Raw genomic sequence first — 17856 nt, 5'->3', positions numbered from 1 at the left:
TAATAGCATTTTCAATACCTAACATTTATGCTTTGTTTGTAGAGTTTTTATGAATATCCCATGACCTAGCAGAACCCTTACTCCACACTTGAACCTTATATATAAGTCTCGTATCGTAAGTTTTGCTCACTCAAAGAAAAAGTCGTATAAAGTTTCCAAAATTTCTGCTGATTTCGCACTTCTAAGTCCCATATCACCCTGAATGGCTATATTTGACGCATTTGAAGCATTTATTGTTCTCTATTACTTGTACATTAAAGGGGAACCGCAAGTGACCGAACATCTCCCACTTAAAAAGGAAAATTAACAATGGGGAATAAAAAATCGTCTATTTTGTCGTGAAATTTTAGTATGGAGTTTCCCTAAGGCCTTTAGAAATTGAAATGTCTTAATCCAGAAAAGGACAACTACTCCAGTTATGTTAGATTAATTAAAAGCAAGTTCCTAAGGGTAAATTGCGGTAGTATATTTAGAGAACTCTGGATTATTTAAAGAAAATTTATAACGGTAAGTATTATTTCATTCATAAAGATCATTCATTGAACGTATCAACCAAATGTAACGATGACGTGGGTCATAAACAGAGATGCATAGCAATACAGGAATATATTGTTCCTAAGAACCTAAGATTATTCCAGGGTTATCGTAGCAGCTACGTAGCGGCTACGTAGCTGTTATCAATATATATGTAGCAACTAGTCTATAGCTACACGTTCAATAGTCAAAATCTACGTAGCACTACGTAGCTGCTACGATATTGAACGCGGCCCTGCTATTAAAGGGGCACAGTTAGTGCCAATAGGAATACATACTACCTGTCGATACACTTTATCACCGAAACGTATACATATATGTTTTCCAGGAGAAAATTTAAAGCTTAAATCATATCTTTTCGGAACATTTTCGGTAGGTGTGTCTAGCATACTCTCCTTTTTCGAAACAGAAAAAAAGTTTCTTTAACTGATTTTATAGCTCGTTCTTATAATGTTGTACTGTTACCTAACGGTTACAGGTGAAGGGGTATCCCGCTAAAAAGTCTAACCTCGCCACATTCTTGAAACATGTATATGCCTGTCCCAAGTCTGGAGCCTGAAATTTAGTGGTTGTCGTTTGTTGTGTTATTTTTTTTTTCGTTCATTTATTTCATTTTGTACATAAATTAGGCAATTAGTTTTTTTTTGTTTGGATTGTTTTACATTTGTCATGTCGAGGCCGTTTATAGCTGACTATGATATATGGGCTTTAGTTAGTTTTGAATGCCACACGATGCCCTATAGTTGTTAAGTTCTTTGTCATTTGCATTGGTCTCTTGTGAAAAGTTCTCTCATTGGCAATCATACCACATCTTCATTTTTATATTCAAACGAGTTACAGCAAATACATTTGCAATAAGATTTTTCAAAAGACCATTTAATCAAATATGAAAACTTCAACTTGTTAAGATTGTATGGAAAAGTAGTATAGAGAGTAGAAAAATCATAACTATCAACAGAATTATAAAAGGCCCACCAAAAGCACGCATTTGATCTTAAACCTCTATGGAATGTTTAACACTCCAAAAATAATTTATACCATAATTTTCATAAGCTTTATTGCAAAAGTTAATAACAAGTTCTTTGATAGAAGTAGGGGAGGTGATTAGAAGCACTGACAGGTTAGTAGTAGAACACTTACACAGCTACTTTAGTACAAGAAATCTTGATGTACAGTTCTAAAGATGCATATCAAATGTACATCTGTGAAGCTGTATATAAACTGTACAGCTGTAAAACTGTATATAAACTGTACAATTTTAAACATGTATAACCTGCAACTCTGTAAAAATGTACATTAACTACATTTTAAATCTGTGTAAGCTAAATATAGATTCTACCAGTGCATCTTGTGTGATACGACATCTAGCCACAGTTTGTATACAGCTTTACAGATGCACATTTGATATGCACCTTTAGAACTGTACATCAAGATTACTTGTACTAAAGTAGCTGTGTACTATAGAGGCGGAGATGAAACATAATTTAAATGGTTGTTTGTGTAATATCGGTATAAACCAGTACATAGTCGGGGCTTTCAAATGTTCAGAAGATGCTTTGAGCTGGGTAGCGACAGTCATATGCTTGCTTAAGATTTGACTCTTTGTCTCCAGCGTACGGACCTGAATGTAGACGAATTGATAATTTCGATTTGGAGAACTTCCGTGTAGTATATGCGTAACACCACCACTACATTAATGGATACTTTGTCTGTCGGTACGAACAAAAACGCTTTGCGAGTACTTGGAGATTATTTTTTATTCTAGAAATGGGTATAACATTATTGGCGGATCCCGGGGGGGGGGGGGGGGGGGGGGGGGGGGGGGTGAGGGTTCCGGGTGTTGGAACCCCTTTTATTTGGACGATCAATGCATTTGATTGGGGACGTATGGTTGGAATAACCCCCCCCCCCCTTTATCCTGGGTTAGGACCCTCCCTTTTTAAAATGGCTGGATACGCCCATGTACATCATTCATACCATAAGACATAGAAAGGGAATTTTATAATTATAAATTCAATTTCAAATTCTTCATTTTATCTTATCACAGAGGATTTTCTTGCATTGCACATTTATTTTTTACGCTTCTAAGGCCACACCAATTGAATTTCTTGTTCTACGGATTTTTGGACTCCAAAAATTGGGGCGAGCGAGCGATTTGAAGATTTTAATAAAAAAATATTCAATTTGCAAATTTTTGAGGCGAAGCTTGAAAAGTGAAGGCGAGCGATTATAATTTTTTTTGTAAATATAAAATAGTAGGTTTTAACAATATTAAAACTTGATTTATCACTTGTACTTTGATAATTCTTTGATTTATGAAGTATTTTTTCCCTGTTCACCAAGAAATAATTATAAAATTAAATCTGGTCTATGTATGTGTGACTGACAATGAAACAATTCTCCATCTAAGTCATAATCAGGTTTGGAACAACCCCTTAGATGTTATAAATATCCTTTTTATGAGGGGTCAATATAAGTTATAATATATATTTCTTTGTAAAAACACTTTTTAGTACAAAAGGGCTCATATTTTCCCAAAGAACTATATTGAAAGTAACACACAAGCTTTGATTCCTTAAAATAAAGTTTTTTTAATTTCTTTAGTTCTAAACGTAAACCATTAGTGTTTATTTTAATCTTTTGTAAGTTTTTGACCATTTTTTCTTCTATACATGTATAATTAAACTCGTTTACACGGTACGGTTTTATATATTATCTTTTTTTATATTTTGATGATTGAAGTTTTAAACTTAGTTTGGCGTGAGCCTTTCAGCTCAGTTGTCAACTCCTTACACAGCCACATTTTATAACTTGCAAACTGAAAGTGACTTTAGTCGGTGTTGTGATTGCTCTACCAGTATATGCCTGTCCCAAACCAGGAGCCTGTAATTCAGTGGTTTTCGTTTGTTTATGTGTTACATATTTGTTTTTCGTTGATTTTTTTTTAAAAATAAATAAGGCCGTTAGTTTTCTCGTTTGAACTGTTTTACATTGTCATTTCGGGGCATTTTATAGCTGACTATGCGGTATGGGCTTTGCTCATTGTTGAAGACCGTATAGTGACCTATAGTTGTCAATTTCTGTATCATTTTGGTCTCTTGTGGAGAGCTGTCTCATTGGCAATCATACCACATCTTCTTTTTTTATATATAATTTACTTCTGGCAGCGGGTTTGAGACATATCGCAATATGATTAGTTCTCGATCACTGCCTATTGTTTCAGCATCTTCCAGATTTTGTGGATATAACCTGTTGCATTTCTTCTCATTCATGCACGTGACAACAACGGTATACTCCAAAGTACTTGCCATATCTGATGATGTATCGATCCTTTTATCTTTTATATGCAGTTGTAGTTACAGCATTCATAAATTCTCATGTGGACCAGGATTTGACCACCTTTCCGGAGCACATGAGATCACCTCTGTTTTAGGTTTCGTGTTGCTCAGAGTTTTGTCTTCTAAGATATGTTTTGTGTACTTTTGTTTGTCTTCTTGTCGTTTTTTGTTTAATGCATTGGCATTCTCATGTTGCTTTCGACTTGTGAGTTTGAATATCCCTTTGATATTCTTCACCTCTCTTTCGCTGGGAAATTTAGGGTGCTCCTGATGCACAACATTGATTCTTATCCGACCTTTTCCGTACTAAATTAGCTTTAAGGTTCTTGTTTTAAATTTCAGACACTAATAGAGAAAAAAAAAACCATATATACACAATTTTAATCTATGTAATGATATATCTACAGAATATTTTCTCATCTTACTAATCAATGAACAAAACCTGTCGCAAAAAAAAATCCCTTGTTATATTACACATGTTACAATAAATCTAAAAAAAAATGCAATGTCAGGCAAGTTAAAAAAAAATATATACATTATGTACATACTAAATGATACTGCAATTTTAATATATAAAAGTCATATATCAGGAAGTTAAAAGAACCAATCACAAGAGAACAAAATTACTACGATTATAATCCTTGTGACTTTTGATTTTGAGTATGTCCTAGTGTTTTTCCAGTGTGTTTTCTACCGTAGAAAAACATTTCATGGAAAAGTCCGAGAAAAATTTACTCTCCACGTCCCGCAAGTAAAAGTGACGGACTATTTTGGTGTTTGATATACCTCTCCTCTGCCGGGTTTCATCCTACGTTGGAAGATGGCGACATTTTTAAACATATAAAAGGTTTACCACTAATAATCTTTACCAATCGATATCTGAACACAAAAAGCAACATTTTGGAGGGAAACAGTTTAAAAAGGGAGAAAAGTGTAAGTAACCTTAATCTGATTATTATACCATACTTTAGAACCAATGTTTAAAAATCTTAAATATCTTAAATACCAAGTCGATCGAAGGTGCGAATCGACAAAAAACAGTTTCTTTTGTGATTAGCAACATTTTCTATTGTAAACGAGATGCATTGTCGGAAAATCGCGGACGAATGTTTGTATTAAAAAAAAAAGCCTGTTTGCAGGATCTTAATTTTAAAAGTGTACAGAACACTATCACAATCATGTTGCAAAGTCGGTTACATTCTACGCCATAATTGCGTGTAGTAGAAGGATACTGTTATAGTGTTATTAACTGGCTGTTTCTGTATTGGCACTGGTATAGATTCAAGGTTTGCTGTATTGGCCTCGAGACCCGTAGGGTCGAGGGCCAATACAGCTGACCGAGAATCTATACCAGTGCCAATACAGAAACAACCAGTTCATAACACTTTTATTAAATGATTATAAGAGAATTAAAAACCGGAAGTGAACGTCCCGTATTAGCCCATGGGCCAATACAGCTTTTTCCCCGCTTTTTTCTGTATTGGCCCTGTTTTTTCCGTTTGAAAACATTAAGACATTACAAAACATTGCACATCATTTAACCTGTTTATTTTATGACTTTAATTTAAAAAATATTATTCAAATGTTTTTATGCATAACGATCGATACTTCAAGAGTAAAGTAATGGCGTAAGAAAATTGAAACCGGAAGTGAACGTCCTGTATTAGGGCTAATACGACTTTTTTCCCGCTTTTTTCTGTATTGGCCCTGTTTTTTTTTCCGTATTGACCCTGTTCGAAGAGCAATATTAACTCTTGATTTATATCGACAGTGGAACGTTTTTAGTATTGCACATGCTGATTTATCCGTATTAGGGCTTATTTGCTCATATCATTTAATAATATATTTTATTACATAAGTGCGATATTTTTCTAATATAATAACGATGTTTTTTTCATAATAAAATACTCACAAACGTTATATTTTTCTCATATATATATATAGCAATACGATATCTGTTTCATATGAAAACATATGTAATTATATGGCACACTTCATTCCAAACAAACATGAAACATCAACAATTAATCATGACAGGTTCGACGGTTAGGAAAAGTATTACTAACAGTGAAATATCGTACCTGTTATAGAAAAAAGGAGATGTGGTATGATGGTCAATGGGACAACTATTCAATATGAGGTGGATTTCATAGGTCAATGCACGACTTTCAACAATGAGCAAAACGCATACCGTATATAGTCAGCTAAAGGTCCCGAATTGGCAAAATGTTGTCAAACAATTCAAACCTTCCGTTTCGTGAAATAGAATAAAAGATAAACATATAAAATAGACAGCAACCATGCATTTACAACCACTGTATTGTTATCTTCGGGTTTGGGATAGGCACATACATAATTTGGTGGGGTTAAAATGTTTGTGAGGACACAAACCTCCTCTATATATCCTATATATGTATGGGACAAACGTGTAACTGCACAACGTAAGAACGCACTGTAAATTGTCTAGTGTTTGAATAGATTAACAACTTAGATCGGATAAAACCACATAAACAACTAACATAAAGATATAGCCACAAAGTACCGATCTAAGGCTACTCGCAGTTACTGAAAGCTTGTAAAAAACAATAAAATTATGAAGTACTCAGTAGTTTGTACTTCGGTACTGTAATGATTTATAACATGTTGCAAACATTTCTAAAATTGTCTGTTTATAAATTCAGAAATAGATAAGAAACTAAGGTTTTAACCCTACAGGCAAAGTTGACCGCAGATGGATTTGGCTGTTATTTTTAGGTCCTTTTGTGGTCACATGGGTTTTCAATTGCTTCGGTTCGTATACATTCATGGCTTTCGCGTACAGTCAGCATACAGTGTTCCTGGTATTCAAATTTTTTTAAAAACAACCATAAAAGGAAGGTTATTGTCGATTTCTGTGATAAAATTTGTTTTGTCATTGAGTGTCTGCATATCTAAAATTTCATATTAGATTTAAAATATCTCAACTCCACATAAAAAACGGGTTTCTCGATTCGCACTTTCCGTAGACTGAAATCATTCTAACAATTTTAGTATAGATACAATTTGAATATTACAATATAGTCTGTGAATATTTTTTTGAAAGTTTTGTTGAAGTATATGTTGTAACTTACAATATTATTCCAATGCATTTATTATATTTGTATATAATATTCTTTTATCTTTATGATGTTGCCTTTGTGTAGCTAGGTCAGTGATACTTTGATCATCTGATCACACGGCGAGGCCTATAGAAAATCGGAAAAAAAACACGTTATAATTTAAATGAGACCCGGAAGTGCTTGTCTGGTTTAACTTCTCCAGGAAGACAAGGATGTATAAAACCGAAACAATTGAATAGCTATAATCAAAAATGAACTAAAGAACAAAAAATTTAGCAAAATCCTTCTAATGCCAACATTGCCTGAGAGAGTTAAACCCTTAGTTTCTTCATAAGTTCAAAATTTGTAAACGTTAAACATTGTTATCAATTATTTCAGTACTGAAGTACTGACTATTGAGCTGATGATAGTCCAACCGTAGAGGTAGATAGAAACTTACGAAGTTGAAAAAGTGACGATTCGTGTTTTCATCTTGGAGGAGAGGAAAAGTAAACGTCTTTCCAATGTTATAATTTATGGATACATTTAAGCGTCTGTTCTTCAAAAAAAGTCAAGATAGCTGTGTGATGTTAAAATTACATTAATATGTCGTATGAGCTTTCGCGGGTAAGCTTTGCTTCAGTTCTATATTAACCAACAAACATAGTGAAACAAGATGTATACGGAACCAACTCAAAATACAACATCAAATGACATTTACGTCTGAACATGGAAGTAATATTGAGAGGTTTTAAATATTACTTCCATGGTCTGACTCAATATTCTCAACAACAATGATTCAAAGTAAACTTCTGTCTTGTGTTATCATTTTATAGATATAGAAAGATGTGGTCAATGAGACAACTCTCCATCCAAGTCACAATTTATAAAAGTACACCATTCATGCCAAGAAATCCTCGCTAAAAATTCCGGTCGACCCCCTATGGCAGTCATTAGTAGCTAAAGATTTGATTTCATTCAAAAAATTAATGTATGACCTTCATGTACGTGTCGCTTAGAACACGGCCATATACCAAATGGTCAAAATTAATCATCCATGTAATTTGCTCTATGGGGTGTTTGCAGAATTTCAACGGAGGCAATTTCTTGGCAAGATAGGTCAAGGTACAGCCTTCAACACGGAGCTTTGGCTCACACCGTACAGCAAGCTATAAAGGGCCCCAATAATGACTAGCCGTGGGGTATCCGTGGTGTAGTGGTTAGTGCATCGGACTACTAACACAAAGGTTCCTGGTTTGATTCCCGTTTGGGATGAAAATTTCAGGAACTCAATTTTCGGCTCTCCCTTGACACCATCTGCGAGTATGGTCTTGAGGAAACGATGATAGTCCGTCGGAAGGGGACGATAAATGGCTGACCCGTGTTAAGAGAGAGCCATATCTCTTGCACGTTAAAGATACCCTTGTAGATTTCGAAAAAGAGTAGGATAATGCCGCTACAAGGCAGCACTCGCACCCGCAAAGTGGAAAGGGATTAATATAAGTTGCAAAACTTGTTTCCCAATCCACTATAAATAAATATGTTTAAACTAATGACTAGTGTAAAACCATCAAACGGAAAAGTTCCAACGGTTTAATCTATATAAAATCGAAAAACGAGAAATTTAGTATGTTTTCAATGACAAAGAAAACATATGGGTATATTTCAATTAGACAACAACACAACTACACACCAACACTGAAAACATACCAGAAACCGTCTGTTTTCTTATGTTAAATATCAATGCTTTACAAAACGACCATAAAGTTAAAAACGAACATGCACGCAGCAGGATTTCTCGAATACAGACGTCGTAAACACATAGAAAGATTAATATCGTGTCTAATGTAGAAGATTAAAATTGGCTACATGTTATCAGAACACCTGTTTTATATTCAACACCTTCCATTTTTTTTTCTTTAATGATCTGTGCTTGTAACTGTTAGATACATCACTGAGGGCATTATCACGAATAGGTATATACATCTTCTGATTATAGACAACAATACTATTTGTTCATATGCATCAGCCACGAAAAAGGACTTAACTGATAAAAGCTATATTTATAATGGATGTTATGCAGCTTATTATGCCGCTAGTCAATTAACACTTATTGAGTTCTCAGATTGAGTTACATATATTATTAACCTAATTTATATTTCATGTTTTGAGTTGGTTTTTTTGTGTATTGTTTATATTGCAATTGTTAAAAGCATAAAAAATCAATAAAAAATCACTGTACTGATAATGCCCACAATGGATCCTCTATAAATAGGACCCCTATTGTGTTCACTTATCTCTACACTAACCTTCGGTGCGGAGATTCAGATGGAATGGCGGACCAGTTAAGGGTCCTCTATTGAAAATACAATTTATCTTATATCTTACGGTTAATGCAACATGAGTTTTAAGGAGGGTTTCTTTCGGGAATTTTACCTTGTTTTAGGATAATGTATGATACATGTAGATTATCTGATAACATTTCCATAGTGTAACATTTATTTTTGAATTTAAACACATTGATCTCCTTCGCTTTTAAACGAATTGTTCCTTTTCATTCTGTTTTGAGAAAAAATATTTACTTTCAGTGCTAAGGCCAGATATTTATTGCATAAGACCGTTTAACCCGTCCTACGTTTTCAAATGGTCGTCTTCTAAATTTAATAGCAAATAGAACAGCATTAATAACTTTCCAGACATGTGCCTCTCGCGACATTACAAATTGGATTACCTGTAATTAACTTGGCATTGCACAAGGTCATGTTTTTCTCTGGCTGTTAATGATGTATTTACACTAAATCCATTGGATGTTGGATGTGTACGGATTGATAGTTTAGTCTTAGTTGCATGATTTTTTATTAGTTGTTAGTGGCTTTGAACTAGCTGTCAGATAACTGCGAGTCCTCTCAGATCTGTTCATTCTGAGTGTTCATTGTGTCTTTTTGTGTCGGGATGTATAAGTACCGGGCCACGTTCACTTGTATTGTTGTCCATCTGATTAGTTAAGCCTTTTTCAACTGATTTTTATAGTTCGTTCTTATGTTGTACTGTTATACCACTGTCCCAGGCTAGGGGGAGGGTTATGATCCCGCTAACATGTCTAACCCCGCCACATTATTTATGTATGTGCCTTTCCAAAGTCAGGAGCCTGTAATTCAGTGGTTGTTATTTGTTTATGTGTTACATATTTGTTTTTCGTTCATTTTTTTTTTTACATAAATAACGCCGCTAGTTTTCTCGTTCAGTGAAATGTTTTACATTGTCTTATCGGGGCCTTTTATAGCCGACTATGCGGTGTGGGCTTTGCTCATTGTTGAAGGCCGTACGATGACCTATAGTTGTTAATGTCTGTGTCATTTTGGTCTTTTGTGGATAGTTGTTTCATTGGCAATCATACACCATCTTCTTTTTTATATTACACATGTATGTATATATATACCGTACGCTTTCATTGGATAAGGGAAATATTTAAAGCGGTACAAAACAGTAGAGATAACAAGAATAGAATAATTCTAGAATTCGAAAAAAAACAGATAAAACTGAAATATCGTCAACTTTGATTTTCGATAAAGAAATCGTAGACTATCGATCCAAGCTAGAGGTCTATTCTAAATTCTCTCTGCCTATTTGCGAGAGGATATCGAAGAGTAGTGGAATAACGAATGAATTATTCAATTTAGTTTTGTCAATGGAAATACTAAAAAATAAGTATAGTACTCATTGGCGGATCCAGGGGGGGGGGGGGGGGGGGTTCCGGGGGTTGAAACCCCCTTTTTTGGGCCGATCAATGCATTTGAATGGGAGCATATAGCTGGAACCCCCCTTTACTCTGGGTTGGGAACCCTCCTTTTAAAATGGCTGGATCCGCCCCTGGTACTTCCATAGTCTTATCAAACAGATAGAAAGACAACCTCTTTAAACACACTTTATACCCAGCAGAGAACACATGTTGATTAAGTAATTATACACAAACACTTCTTGCTGAAAATGATTAGCTTTGCCATTCCAGAAGAAATTGTTATCGTATAAATATTATTATCTCTGAACAGTATGATTTATCTATTTCCTACAATATCACAAACCAATGATAACATTTGAAGCTATTTTGTAACGAGGTATGCAACTTCTGTTATTTATAGCTTTTGAGTGGAAACTAGATGTTTTACTGCAAAAATATATTTCAATAAATAGGTAAGTTTCTTTATTTTTGAAATTAATATCATAAGCTAAGAATTATATCATATAGGATATGGTTGTTCAGTTTTTAAGGTGCCAGACAACCAATTTCTTCCCTCCAATTTAGAACGTATGTAAAAGTAGCCTTACTCGGACCAAGGAGGTTATATTAGAATATAACCTCCTTGCTCGGACACAACATAGTGATTTTGATGTCCTTGTTTACTTAAACCAAGGAGGTTATATTAGATATAACCTCCTTGCTTAAACTAACCATCAAATTTGCAAATATGAAACTTTTGGTGAAAAGAAAATATATTAAGACCATTTTGAGCCAAACTTTACTTGCCTATGAGTTTGCATTTAAAATTGAGGATCAATGCACTCCATAGTCATGATAGTATACTAATTTAAGATTTCCATAGACACGGGGGTTATTTTTGAAGTACCTCAGTTCGAAGGTCAGTTTTTTTCTTCTTAGAAGGCTATAAACTCGCTTTAAAGGTATGTTGAAAATTGGCATGTAGAAAGCTGATACATGTACAATTCATGATATATCAGGTTTCTATGAAGTTAAACTTAAGGTAAAACATTTAGAAAGATGTGAAAATTGCAAAATTTGGTTGAACAGATTGGGATTTTTAATTGGTGGTCTGACACCTAAACGAGCGTGAAACTTTTAAACGTCATCCTTACCCATTTAACTTACAACATCATTCTAAACTTGGTCTGGAATTCGAGTGTCTTCATATATTTTTGACCTTTTCCGGTGAAAGACATGATTCAAGAAATGACGTATTTAAAATGAAATTGTTCTTTGTTTTCCCGCTGAATTTGCTACTCCGATGCCACGAAAAAAGCAAGATCAAGCCAGATTAAGAAAGAACATGTCGAATATACTTCACTTTCATCATTCCAAATGAATAATTTTCTTTGGTTTATGTTATCATTCTTACTTCGTATTGTTGTTACTTACTTTAAATGTCTTATATATACTGTAAACTGTTTGTAAGTTGAAACGTTTAAACTTCAAATATTTAAAATGCACGCACTATGCAAAACTTTATTATTAATCTTAATTGGATTCGCACTATCTTAATTATACATGTCTTTTTACGTAACTTATTTTGCAACCAAAAGACATAATTTAGCCGTTGATCGGTTGTTGGACTTACAAAAATGTATAGTTTATAACATTCTACTTTGTTGTTTTGCCTGACTGATAATATTCTTGATATTCTTGTCATTTCATTTTGGAGTTTCGTCTGGCTAGAAGTATAGGGGGAGATATCACAATCACAAAACATGTTAACCCAGCTACATTTTAGCTCCTGTCATAAGGGACCATTTGATAAAATATACGATACCAAAACGTACACGTGTCAGAAATTGAAATGTATGTAAGATAAAAACATTAATTTCAAAAAATTAACATGTCAGCTTACTTTTTTTCCTCATTTTTTTTTACGTGCTAGCTAGACTTGCTACATGTTTCCCCAAGGGCAATCATTAGACTGGCAGTTATCAATAAACATATGAATGAGTAAGAAAGAAATAAAAGAAAGGGAATTGTAGTAAGTCTAAAAATGAGGTAAAGCATTCTATTTTGCTCATTTTCATAAATGGCGGGCATTTTACGATGGGTCAGCTTATTCCATTTTGAGATCATGGCTTCAATCTGACTAAAATCGGCTATCAGACTCTGAGTCAGACTCTCGGTCAGACTGTCTTTGATTTGACTCGACCTGGGATCGAACCCACGTTTCCAGCACTTTAAATATTTATCAGATATGACTGAAAATGAATGCGAGTATTTAGTGTGTGTCACTGCGACATGAAAAATTTAATAACTGCAGGAAACTGCATCAACTGATTCAATTACCATTCGCTACATGTCAATTTTCATGCATACAAAAACAAGATAAAGAAATGCATTAGATGAGATATGGTAAAGAGATTTCCTCTTGGCGTTATCACTCAAATACACTGAAGCGTGAAAGGAAATTGATGTTTGTAGGCAAGGAGCCTGCTAAACGAACTTGTAACATCGTTTTACGAATAAAAATAACAGTAATCTTGACAAAGATCCTACAGTAAGCATGCAGTGTTATTCCAGCTTAGAATGCCATGTGATGATTAATAAGATTGAAGTATTTCAAACTTAAATACCATGGAAACTAATTTCAAGGAATATCACATTTCAATCGTAATTTGTATTTGAAGAATTACACGCTGAGATCACAAATTAGATAAAATTCTGCACCTCTAGACGAGTTTATATTTTTTTCTTTAAATATTCTGAGTATATTACTTTTGATGAATGGACTTGCAAATTTATTGTAATCTTTGTTGAAAGGTAAGTTACTTAATTACGTTTGTACGGTATTCATCATTTTCGTTTTTTGAAATAATTCTAAAGACATTGATAGTATAAATTAATTTGCTTGAATTGATTTAATGATTAATTATTTAAGGTTTCTCTTTTGTCTTATTATTTTATGACTGAATAAAAAAAAACAAAAAATAATTGTTTTGGTTTAGGAATTAATGTTTCTTTTTTTCTGGTTTATTAATTTGTTTATTCAATTCTAAATTATTTTGTTAATTTCATTTTTGGCTCTTTTTCATAATGTTCGTGTTGTGAATTTTTTTCTGTAATTATTTCTTGTTTTTTTGGGCGTTTCATTTTCCTTTTTTCCATTCTTTTTTTCTTTGTGTGGAGTATTTCAATGTAAAAATGTACATAAAAGACAGGAATATATTTTTAAATTTCATTATAGCGTTAAGATACTGTGTTTGTTTATATTGTTTAATTAACTGACTGGTGTCTTGCTTCAAGACCACTTAAGAAAATCAGATAATATTAATGGAATACATCACCCGGGAGTAATAAAAAGATCTTACTTCATCATTAAGGTTATCTTTTATTATATACTATAATACTTATAATTATCAATGGCATGTTTCTGGAAATAAAATATATGAAAGCTATTTTTACCGCATATTCAGTTAGAGTTGTAGAAAATGATGACTCTATTTATTTAGAATTATTTATTTCAACATATTCAAAACAATTCTTGTCATCATCTTCTTGTTATTGCATAGAGCAAAAATTTCTAATATAATCCAGTATCAGGAGTCTGGACAATCTAAAAAGCATAAAATACTGAAATAAAAAGGTCAACCGTCTCGGACATGGGTCATTTATGTACTGAGCTGATCCAAGTGAACGGTAATGCAACAATTCTAAATGATGCTTGAGATAGAGCCTAGGTAACAAATATTAAAATTTGTTGCAACGTTTCGGAAGCTGAATATTTCAGAGTCTGAATAATATACTCAGCATATTTCTCAATAATTCCATAAAATCATCACAAAGTATTCAGCGCCAAACATTGATGTAGAACAAACAATTTTTGGACACTATACTAACATAGACTAAATCTGACATGGAAGTGTTTTACTAGTAATACATGTACTTCCATGCTTAAATCGACTGTGATTTTCTGAAACATATTACCAAAGGACAAATATTCCAAAGACAATACATACCTTAGCTTCGTTTATAATTTTGATTCTTTATTTCATTAAAACTAAATTGTTTGCATGGTCTTTTAGACGTTTACTGCGGTGTTTCATGTTGCGGAAAAATACACACTCATGTACAATTTTGATCTTAAAGTGCGCATATTTGTTATACGGTGAATTTTAGTAAAAAATAGGCGGAATATACCAAAGAAACATTTAAGAAATTCATAGTAAATATTAAAAAGAATTTGTTTTTAATAGCCTAGTTGTGAGATGAATGACCCAGTTGTGAAATAAATTAAAGGAATATAATCGTTTAACTTCTGAACAGATGAACGGAAGCAACCGAATGGCATTTTTAATTGTTAACCTTCTAAACGAATGTATGTGTTTTTCCTGTCTTTTTCTTGTAGCGGTTTTAATCATGGCCTGTCAAATATGTGTTTACAATAAATCGACTACAGTGAACTAAAAAAGAGCCGATAATTTGTTAATAAAGGTGCATTTTTCAAGTCCAATCAACTTGAAACTTCAAAGTTTCAAAGTTTATTAAAGAAAACTCAGCCGCAGAAAACTGCGTAACAGGAGCATATTATACACAATATTAATTACAACATAGTTCATAATACAAACAGGATACATTTTTAAATTATACAGCTTCAGAAATAATTTTGTGTTTATTACAGTTTTAAATTAGACAAGCATCTTTCTACCTTTTGAATAAAAATTGACAGCTTAGACAGCACATTACTATTACAATATTTAAGCATGCCAAGTACCTTTTTTTCATTTGGATATTTTAAATAATAAGGAGGTATAAACTTCCCCCTTAAATCCTTAACTTCACAATTGGTACATTTACATATATAGTGGTATACATCCCCAAGACCAGTTTTACAAAGAGGACAAATTCTCTCATTTCGTGGTACATTTCTCAATCTTCCTGTTTCGATGGGAAACTTTGTATTCACATTTATTGCATAACGCATGTTGCGAACTATTCTTCGTATTTTCACAAAAAGTCGCGTTCTTGTCGGCATTGAAATTTTGAGATTGAAATGAGAATTTTGAAAATTCCTCAATTGTTCATTGATCTGAGAACGAAAAAGACGTTATTTCGTTGACATAAATCGAAAACAGGCTTTCATATAAATGCATTAAGACAATTTCATGGTTTGCAGTAAAAGGAACACGGGAAAGCAATTACAAATGTTTGCTACTACTACCAATTGTTATTTGCTTTTAAATAGTATCATAACATCTTGTTTGTATCAATCTTATTGAAATATTATATATCTCAGATTTCGTTCTGCTCGCGTGTTACGGTTGATCTGAATTTTAATCAGATTGGTTTATTATTGACCACAGAACCAGAGTATTATTTCGGGTTAGAAACAAATGCACTCTATGTCTCTAACAAATCTGACCACTGATTGACCATTATGGCAGATGATTTAATTCGTTATGAAGATTTATTTGGCAAATAGACAATATTAACCTTTTCCTTATCTGATACGAAATGCCTATTAGATATAACTGGCATACTTATCATAGTAAAGATATAAGGCTGGTCTTATCTTTAAGAACATCTATTTTGAGAAATTCTTAAACGTTTATGATAAATTCACAACTGAGAACTTTGACTATGATAAAGACTTAAAATATTCATAGTAATGTCAGCCAAACTTGGGTTTTGGAGTGCCTAATGCAAGGTTTTTTTTTTACTCTTTTGATTTTGATGCTCCTAGTTATATTGTGTACCCAAATTGTTACCCTCGCGCACACCTGGAGGTCTCCGTGGGGTTTACCGTATATATTTTAATAGTGGACAAACACAATACACAACAGATCTAGAGATAAAATACCCCAAAAAATAAAGAATATAGAATAGACTGTTCATGAAAAAAGAAGAAGGGGGAAAGATAGTTAAAAAATTATATGAAAAAGAAATAACGAAACAAATTTAAAAAAAAAAATCCAGCCCGTATATAAACGAAAAAAGAAACAAAAATACCCAAAAGAAACAATCAACAAAACTAACACTTTATAGATTTTATGCGTCCGATGCGCAAGAACTCCCAAAGCCTAAACAGTTGAGAAGGTATTTGACAAAAAACACAAAAATATAATAGCCATATTATCTCCAAGTATCAAAATATAAAAAAAAAATCCGTATAATTGCCAATAAGACAAATGTCCACTTTGCATGAGGACTTGGAATCTTAGTTTCAAAATAATTTATCAATTGAGAAACGAGCAAAATAAAGAAAATTATGTTGCAAATCATGTCAGAAACGAAGTATCAACTAATGAACTGATAAACATTTCAATGGGAAGAGGATATTGAACATCATTATGAGTGTCCTTGATGCACAAAAAAAATCTATAATTATTATTTTAAAATGCTTCGCTTAACGCGGACCTTCAAGAGGACCCAAAACGATTTGTAACATACGCAGTTACTTTTCATTACAGAAGCAGGATAGCAGAAGGCTTTGTTTGTTTATACCGAACTATTAACAATGATTAAAGCAAAAACTATTAGAATATTTGATTAATAATAATTGGTCGATTATTAGATAATAAAATGATACTTTCTATATCGGAGCACAACAAAGATTTCACGTACTTCCATGCAAAACACCAAAAACAATGTCCGGAATGCAATCCCATCATATAGTTTCAGAAGCTTTTGCAAATAGAGTTTACATTTCTGGAAGTGTGTACGTATATTGAATATTGACAAAATAATAACCAAGCAACTACTGGGTTTGTTGTTACTTCAACTTTTTGATCACCTGGCTAAAGTTGTTTCGTTAGTTTTCTCAAGTATAAAAATATTAGCCTTTTTATAAATTGGCATTTTAACAAAGGCCTTTTAATTTTATTTGTTTTGGGAAAATATTCTCTTATTATCATCATATCATTTTTAATATATTTTATCTTTAGATACAGATTTAGCATTGTTTATTTATAAATTGACTTGCAACTTATTTCAAAATTTCCTTTTCAGAATGTGGCGAATACATCGAAAGAAAAATAATGTATGCATAACAATATTAACATGTGTATGTTTAGGAAATTTATTGCTCTACATAGCCTTTACCAATCTGCGGGCGGAATATATAAAGATAAAACATCACTCTGATGGGCGGATACAGACTAAACTAAACGTAAAGGAAACAGAGGATGGCGAGGAACAT

The sequence above is a fragment of the Mytilus edulis genome, unplaced genomic scaffold, assembly GCF_963676685.1.
Source record: "Mytilus edulis unplaced genomic scaffold, xbMytEdul2.2 SCAFFOLD_712, whole genome shotgun sequence".
Taxonomy (NCBI): domain Eukaryota; kingdom Metazoa; phylum Mollusca; class Bivalvia; order Mytilida; family Mytilidae; genus Mytilus; species Mytilus edulis.
The sequence above is the reverse complement of the archived record's forward strand: the minus strand, read 5'-3'. Positions refer to the sequence as shown.